Source organism: Tamandua tetradactyla, chromosome 2 (genome assembly GCF_023851605.1).
Source record: "Tamandua tetradactyla isolate mTamTet1 chromosome 2, mTamTet1.pri, whole genome shotgun sequence".
Classification (NCBI taxonomy): Eukaryota; Metazoa; Chordata; class Mammalia; order Pilosa; family Myrmecophagidae; genus Tamandua; species Tamandua tetradactyla.
Window position 1 is genome coordinate 139,387,401 of NC_135328.1, and position 9,425 is coordinate 139,396,825.

The window sequence follows — 9,425 nt, forward strand, 5'->3', positions numbered from 1 at the left end:
CGTTCCCATGTGACAGATTTCAGTCTTTCTTGAGTCCAGGTATCTTTCTTGGATGCCTTAGTTTGGACATTTTTATGGACTTAAAACTGAAACTTGTAACTTAATAAATTACTTTTTTAAAGACCATTCCATTTTGGGGATATTGCATTCTGACAGCTTTTAATGAAACAAAATATATTCTCATTAAAACTGGGGAGAAATGGAGGGCAAAAAAAAAAGTCACAAATTCAAGGCAATTTTGAAATCCAACCTAGCAAACTCCATTGTTTCAAGACCTGGGAAAAGCTCTCTGTGGCTCTTGGCACTATCCTCTGGGCTCTTTGCTCTTCCTCTAAACTTTCAGCTCTTTCTCATGAGTCATCCTTTTTTCAGGAAAAGTAGCATGGTTTTCAAATGTATCAATCTGCTACTTACCAGCTAAAATTTGTGGGGTTTGACAGCCTCCTTTCACTTTGTCCTCTCTCTTTCCCTTTCAGTTGAAGGGTCTTGCTTGTACTGATATAAATTTTCCAAGAAACTTGCTGGACTCCTGTGAAAGCATGGAGGTTCACTCCATTAGACTAAAGGCACATCAAGAGACCCCCCTCATCCTAAAATGCTACTATCAATTTTAGAATTATTACCATTGAATTTCCCATGTAGAATGTTTTTTATTCTTTGCAATATTTTAGTCTGTAAATCAAGAGTGAAACGTGAACTCAGTTGTTCATTTGCCATAAGTAAACTTGATCTCTGGAAATCTGATTTTAGAAACTTATGAGTGTAATTATTTGATTCTCATTACTCTCATGGTAAGGGAATTTGAAAACTACTAAAACCATAAGCCCCTGCAAGTTCATTTTCTATTTTTTATCCACAATTGTTGACCATTTCATATTATAGATAAAAATATTACAAAATAGTTCTCACAGTTCCACTTTGGGGATTACTGGTTGCAGATAAATAACAAACTATCACTTATATCAATTAGATAGACATGAAATTGATTTACTCATAATTAGCCCTTCAATAGACACTCTGAGATTTGAAATAGGTAAGCAAAAAGCAAAATGAGAGGAACCCAATAGCAAGGAAACATACAGCCATAAGAAAGAATAAAGCAGCAAAAATTTAATAGGGGTATTAACAGAAAAACAAGAAATTTAACAGAACAACAAGATAGGTAAATATATAGACATTGTTTCTAAGTAACTTTTAAAAGATGGTCTACATTCTCTACTTTGGCCCTTAATCAGAATTTCTTTGAGAGTGAGGAAAATTGCAGTGTAAAATAATTGGAAGCTCTGTCAGTTTGGAAGGATTTGTGTACCCTAGAAAAACCATGCTTTAATTCTAATCCAGTCTTGTGGAGGTAGCCATTTATTTTAATCCCTATTCCATATTGTTGGATGGAAATGTGATTAGGTTATCTCTACCGAGATGTGACTCACTCACTTTTGCCTATTAACTTTTCATTAGAGGGAGATGTGACTTCACCCATTCCAGGTGGGGCTTGATTAGTTTACTGGAATCCTTTAAAAGAGGAAACATTTTGGAGAGAAAGCTGGCAGACATCGCCATGTTCACCATGTGCCTTTCCAGTTGAGAGAAACCCTGAATGTCATCAGCTTTCATGGACAAGGTATCTTTCCCTGCATGCCTTAGACTGGATGTTTCTATATCCTTGCTTTAATTGAGACATTTTCATGGCCTGAGGACTATAAACTAGCAACTTGATAAATTCCCCTTTCAAAAAGCCATTCCATTTCTGTTATATTGCATTCTGGCAGCTAGCAAGCTAGAACAGAAGCCAACTTTTGGTTTCTTTTAAGGCCAACCCTCTTATTTCCCCCAATATTGATTAAGAACACCTAACCTGAAATGTTGATTCTGTGATTTCATTAGTGCATTTGAGCTGAAATCTCGACTTGGACACAAGAATGAGGAAAAGGCCATCTTTTATTTTTGAGGAGACAACATCAAGTCAGCCATTCATCACTGCATTTCAAGAACCTGGGAAGGCTTTCAAATTAGAGCTACAAGACCATTCCAAAGATGTTTATTCCTGAGATCCTGACATTCAAATTGTCAGCAGTTCATAGTCTTTGTGACAGATGACCACCAAAAATACTGTGTAAATTAAGATAGATTGTGACTATTTCTTGCCATCAGTATAAGAAAATATATTCTTCTGAATTGCTTAGAAAGAGATTTATTTCTTCGTTTTTATGGGGGAAAATGCTACAGATATCAAAAGAGTTTCCTCAGACTTTTCCTTCTCTTGCCTATAAGGAGGATTCTTTTCAAGCCTACTAAAGAAGGAAGGCAAGTGTCAGGAGTCCAGATTCTCTGGACCAATTCCCATAGCATAAGACAAAGAAATAGACAGGGAAGGAGAGGAAGAGAATAAGAAAAGAGCCAGTGTTGGGGTAGCTGGGTGGGTGGGTGAGACTTTTGTGGAGTTTGCAGAGAAAAACAAAGGTGTTGAGGGCTACTGCTCTACAAGGATAAATTCTAGGTATGGGTAGAGTGGGAGCAGTGAGGGAAAATGAGTTTTAAAAGTGAGCACACCCTTTAAAAGACAGTTTAATAAATCTGCTGATTTTCAAGAGCTAAGAGGACAGTTAAATAGAACTTTTTCCTTCATGAAACTTACATTCTGTTTCTAATGTGAATTACCCTAAAGCAAAGGCCCAAATATGCAACTTCTTGTGTATTACGTTTTGGGGGCTTACCAGTGATTTTGACATCATATACACATCCACCCTGCTGTCCATTTTGCTGGACTGATGAGCAAGAGTTCAGGCTGACCTAGGAAAGCTGTGGATGTTTGGTGGCATCACAGAAGAGCTAGTAGAAAACCACAAACTTCTCTGAGCTAGGCATGGCAATGCTTTAAAGAATGCACTGCTCAGTGAGAGAGTTCAAATAGAGTCAAGAGGCTACTCTGAAGGTTGCTCTTATGTAAATTTCAGTTAGACATTGTTACCTATCATAACTTGCCAACCCCCAACCAAAACTATTCCAGCCAATCCTAAAGAACACCTCGGGCAATATATAAGATTCTACAAAGTTTCATGCAATAGGGTAACTTTTCAGAAACCTACAACCTCCAGAGGGGTCCCTGGACCAGGTAAGTCCTGAAACCTGGACCCAGCCTCTCCAGAACATCCATCTTCCAACCCCATGTTACTGACAACTCCTCCAACATGAAAAAGCTAGAATGGCCATAGCCCAAATACCCCTAAAGAGTGGGACAGAAAGATCAAAGGTAATGGTGAAGTTATACAGAGAAGGTAGGGTTTAACTAAATGAATATGATTGCTGAATCATTAAATTGGTATTTCTTTTAGTCTCCAGTATCTTAGAGCAGCTAGAAGTAGAAGCCTAAAATTGTGGAATTGTAACCCATACCAAACCCTGAAATATGTTCTCCAACTAATTGTGCTGTGCTTTGAAATTTATTGCTTTTTTGTGTATATGTTATTTTTTTACAAAAAAAAAAGTCAATGGTGATGGTAAAATATAATTTATTCCTTCCAGCCTCCTATGTTCTGGAGCAACTAGAGGGAAAAATCTGAAAGGATCATATGGTAGCCCATGACAAACTCTGGGATCTGTCCTGTAACTTCTTGCTGAAGAGTGCTTTGAAAACTATTGCTTCTTTCTTTATTTATTTTGTATATATGTTATACCATGCAATAAAAAAAGGTAAAAAAAAAAAAAAGAATGTACTGCTTTGGGCTGGCTGTATCAGAAGAACCAAAGTGATGCTGTATCACATGAATTCCCTGAATTGAGGAAGGTCAAGAAATTTCTTTGTGAAATTTCCATCTAGAATTAGCAGTTAACCTAGTCTCCATGGACACCTAATTTCTTAAGAAATGGGGCTAGGGTCTTTTCTGGATAGACAGTGGAGCCTTCCAGGGACTGAGGCTTGATTGCTTCCTTTGGAATCACTGATAGATATATCTGCCATCACAAAGTCATGAAATTCCCCAGGATCAGTGTATGGGTGGTGGGCTCTGTGTAGAATGTGCCACTGAAACAGAGGAGAAGGGGAAGTGGGTGAGGTCAGAGATTGGATTAGATGGTGCAGCGCCCATCAGGAGGATTTGTCCAGGAATTCAGAGCATGGAACCTCTGTTGTCATGGGACATGGCATCACTGAAAGAAAATCACACGGTGTGAGAAGAATTGTGATTATCAGGAAAAAAATACCACTAGACTGTGAGGAATGTTTACTGGGTGTTCAGATTTAGAAGCTGCCAAGTGAACCAGGCACAGTCTGACTAATGACTAGGAGGAGAATTGTACATACCTGGGTTAGATGAAACCAGGAAGATCTGCAGCCTGGATTTACCTGGACAATTGAGATCTCACCTCAAGCCTGAAGGGCCACCTCTGTAATGAAGAAATTGTCCCTTGTTCCTGAGAAGTAACCTTTAAACCCTTGAAGCTTCCTCAGGGATAGGAATTCCTTTGTTATTTCTGGCAGGTCCCTAGATCACACCTGATAGTTTATGCTGATGAGGTGATTCATGGGGGTCCCTCAGGCCATGTGATATCAGCCCAACCTCCAATATGGGTGCTGGAGCCTAGTCCAACCATGTGGACAATCAATCTATTAACTGTGGCTATGAAATGAATCCTAATAAAACTCTGGACACTGAAGTTCAGGTGAGCTTCCCTGGTTGCCAATACTTTGTGCATTTTGTCACACATTGTTACCTAGAGATTATGTGTCAGAGGCAATGGAAACCTCTTGTTTGGAACTCTCTGAGATTCTATGCAAAATGCCTCTTCCTTTGGCTGATTATATCCTTTCTCTGTAATGAGCCGTCAATGAATATATAACCACTTCCAGTGAATTCTGTGATTGCTTCTAGTGAATTATTGACACTGAGAGTGGTTTGGGTCCTGAACTTGCAGTGGGTGTCAGAAGTGAGAGTGGCCTTGTGTGGATGCTCTTCTAACTTTGCTGTTGGACCCTAACTCCTTGTAGTTGGTATCGGAATCTTGTGAAGACTGAGCAGTCTGGAAGACTGTGGCCTCAAACCTCAGAGTTTGTCTAAAATCTCTGGAAACCACCCTAATCTCAGTCTTGGCATTCCTTCTCAACAGAGGAGATATCACCCTCCCTGGGTGAAAAGTGGTTATTTGGGGGCAAAAATTTTAACTATTATAATGCTAATGAGAAGTGGGGCATCTGATGTATTGGTTAGGGTAATATATTTGGATTTCTCTGCTTGGTCCTATATTGGAAGTGGGGATAAAATAAGGGAAGCTGGCAGTCATTGTCTACATCCTGGTCATTTTAGGCCAATTGCTTAAGAGGTTATGGTTTGGTTTCCTGGTCTGGTAGCTGCAGGTTTTAGGGCAGAGTTCTATTTTTACATATGGCATGACCCTTGTCCATCCGTAGATTCAGTCTGTCCCTCCTGCCCAATTGCTCACAACTCTGAGGGGTAGAGTTACCCCTAAGTTACTTCAGCAGCAGTGCAATGCAGCAACAATGAAAAACACTTGGTGAAAATGACGTTTCTCTCCTCAGGTAACTCAGAGATCTGGAAGTAAGGGTCTGCAGCATGCGAGCAGGACACCAGTGCAGTGATTCTCAGTGCATGGGACATGCGTCTTGCCCCTGAGGTCAGGTGTGGGAGAGTGTGGTCTCAGAGTGGGGACTCAGGCTGGAGATTCTACTCCTTGCTTTACTAACTTTGGAATCTGATAATAATGGGTCAATCTGAAGATGATTATTGATATGCCACATTTGTAGGAGAAGAAGTATGTGGGGAGGGGTGAGGCTGCAGATGAGAAGAGTGATTGAGGTCACAAACGCATAATGCAGCCCTCCTATCAGGGACCACAAGATCCCTGATGTAAACCAGCCACAGAATGAATAGGAACAACTCTGAGTAGTCACTCTTTTCCCTGTCCTGTCTTGGGAAGGAAAACTCTAGCTTGCTTTATACTTGGTTTCTAGACTTTAGGGGCAGACTTGTGCTAATGATGAGGTGAGAATTATAAGGGCCAGGAAAACTGGATTGCTTAACAATTGTAATGACAAAGACTGATCCAGTGATACACAGAGGTAATCAAAAATGATCTGGAAGGAGACTGAAAGCGGAGCAGGTATGGTCCTGCTGTGCTAGGTCTGAGAGAGTTTTTGGGGTGCTTGGAAAGAAGAAAGTGAGAGATTTGGGGATATAGAGCTATATAGAGTGAGATATAGAAAGACAGAGAGATGGAGAAAGGGGGAAATTTAAAGAGGATTGCTGTGCAGTTTCAGTGGAGTCCCCATTTAGCAATTTTTAAAGGACTTACTTACAGATTTAAACTGAACTTCAGAAATGATCTGGGAGTTAGACTGGTGATTCTTGGGCTGTATTACCATATAGAGAAGGTCCTTCTGGCAACAGGGCGTGGTGTTATATGGGAGACCTCCAGTTACTTTTGGAGCAGACAAAAGACAAGCTTTTCTCCATGACAGGGTAGCGGTCAATAAATCTTGTTTGATTTCTGTGTATTTTCCCTACAGGCTAGAAAGAAATCAAGAAGAGCCTCATAACTAGGAGATGGCCCAATCACCTGAAGAATTCAAATCATAATGATTCATCTAATATAATAAGATTCTGCTGCCAATTATAATCATCTCTGTGCCTCTTGGAACTCTTTGCCATGCTACACCTGTTAGTCTCTCTGTATAAACAGAAACAGATTTTCTCAGGAAAAAATGTTGTATTTATTGGATAGTCCTTATTTTTTTCACTCTATAAAAACAAATACTCAATTATTGCTAAGAATATTAATAAAAATTTCATCCTGTGATTCAATTATTCCTTTTTATTTCCTGATTTTAGTGTAGCTCCTTTTCATTCATTCATTCATCCATTCAACAAATATTTCTTGAGTGCTTACCATGTTCCAAGCTTGATTGAGTCGGTTCATTGAACTTAGTGCTTCTGTGCTGTTGGCAGCTCACTCTATATTTTAATGTTTATCAGTTTGCTTTTTCTGTTTCAGTAGATGACCTTGTTTAGTCTTCTATTTACTGCAAGCATTTTGCTAAAATCTGAATTCACTTTTTCCACTTTTCTAAAGAAATGATAATAAGCTGATTTACTACATTAAAGTATTAACTTGTTTGCCAATTTCATTGTCAACAGATATTAAGTCTAATATAAAAGGGCTAAATATGACAAGAAAATTTTCAAAAAGAGGAACAGAAAACTCAGATACATCGTGCCCATTGATGATCCTGGGAACCTGTTATAAAATCTTCAAATTTTTGAAAAGATTAAATAAGTATTGGGGGAGAAACATTTTAAAAATTACATATGGTCATAACAATACATTCAGAAAGCTAATTGGGACCTGTTTGCAATAATGAAACCAACCTATCACCCATCACTGATAACAATGGTGACACTGTGTGTTCATAGGACTCAAAAGGTTTGTGATGTGAAAATTATCCTTAGCTGCTTCCTTGAGCCTTGATTCCAAATTGAACCCTTAGAGAAATATTTGGTTAGGCCAGTCTTTCAAAAGAAAGGAAATGCACTTTTAAAAGATTAAAATAAGTTAGAGATGATGACCTTGCCAGAGCCATGCAGATTAGGTAGATTTAGGTATAATTTTCGACAAAATAAAGTTAGCTTCAGGAGAGTTCTCAATAGGAGTTTTAAAAAATTAAACAAAACAAGCCAATGTAATGGAATTCCATGCTGGTTGCATCATAGTAAAATGAATGAGCAGCTTTCCAGTGAACCAGCCCACTACCATAATGCATGGCTGCTAAGACCAAAGAAAATCAAAAGACAGAGCGCACACCTGGAGTTTTTATAGGAGTTTAATGTTTTTTGACTGAAATTGCTCATCATCATTAGAAAAAGCCAAATATTCATTAGGTCTAGTGGAAAGATCAAAGCAGGAAATAAAAATGCCAGCCAAAAGGGACATTTCCCTCAAATAAAATCAAACTGAAGCAAAACAAAACAAAAAACCAGCATCCCTGATGGTAAAGCAAAACAGACCATTTGGCAAAGAACTGAGATAAATTACTTACCTGTAGTCACTGGTGTTGATTCCATGCTACACAACAGCTGGCTGGGCCTTGATGGCATGGCCAAATGGCTACTGCCAAGCTCAGCCTAAGAGTTCAGTGTTCCCCCAATAATCATGTAAACTCCATGCTCTGTAACCTGGAGTTTAAAGCTTCCCAATAGAGCCTCACATGAGCCCCCTGTCTTCTCTGCCTACATGCATCGTACTAACAAGTAAGTCTCCTTTCTGTATCTCTCTTTTTCTTCCTTCTTCTCTCTTTGACTTTTGTGGTGGTTTGAAAGGATGTATGTCCCCTAGAAAAGCCATGTTTTAATCTAAATCCCATTTCATAAAGGCAGAATAATCTCTATTCAATACTGTATGTTTGAAACTGTAATCAGATCATCTCCCTAGAGATGTGATTTAATCAAGAGTGGTTGTTCAGCTGGATAGGTGTGACATGTCTCCACCCATTTGGGTGGGTCTTGATAAGTTTCCAGAGTCCTATAAAAGAGGAAACATTTTGGAGAATGAAGGAGATTCAGAGAGAGCAGAGAATGCTGCAGCACCACAAAGCAGAGAGTCCACGAGCCAGAAACCTTTGGAGATGAAGAAGGAAAATGTCTCCTAGGGAGCTTCACGAAACAGGAAGCCAGGAGAAGAAGCTAGCAGATGACGCCGTGTTCACCATGTGCCCTTCCAGATGAGAGAGGAACCCTGACTGTGTTCACCATGTGCCTTTCCAGATGAGAGAGAAACTCTGTGTTCGCCATGTGCCTTTTCACTTGAGAGAGAAACCCTGAACTTCATCGGTCTTTTTGAACCAAGGTATCTTTTCCTGATGCCTTAGATTGGACATTTCTATAGACTTGCTTTAATTGGGACATTTTCTTGGCCTTGGAACTGTAAACTAGCAACTCATTAAAAGCCATTCTGTTTCTGGTATATTGCATTATGGCAGCTAGCAAACTAGAACAACTTTTCTCTCAACCCTAGAACTCAACATATTCATTAAGAACCTAAATCTTTGCTTCATGTCAAACCTGGAAACCCCTCTTTGCTTTTATGTGCCTGAGTCCCCTTTCATTAAGGGCCTGTATTTGTTTCCTCTTGCTGCTGTAAGGAATTACCCCAAAGTTAGGGGTTTAGAAGGGTACATATTTATTCTCTTAAAGTTATGGAGGTCAAAGGTCAAAGGTCTGGGGGCCGAAATCAAGGTGGTGGCCAGACTGGTACCTTTTGAAAACTCCAGAGTTGAGTCTGTTCTTTGCTTTCTTCAGTTTGTAGAGGTTTCACATATCCCTTGGCTTATGGCCCTGCATCACTCTGACCTCTGCTTCAGTCTTACATTTCTTTCTTTGATCCTCTTTTACTCCCTCTTATAAGGACCCTTACCGATG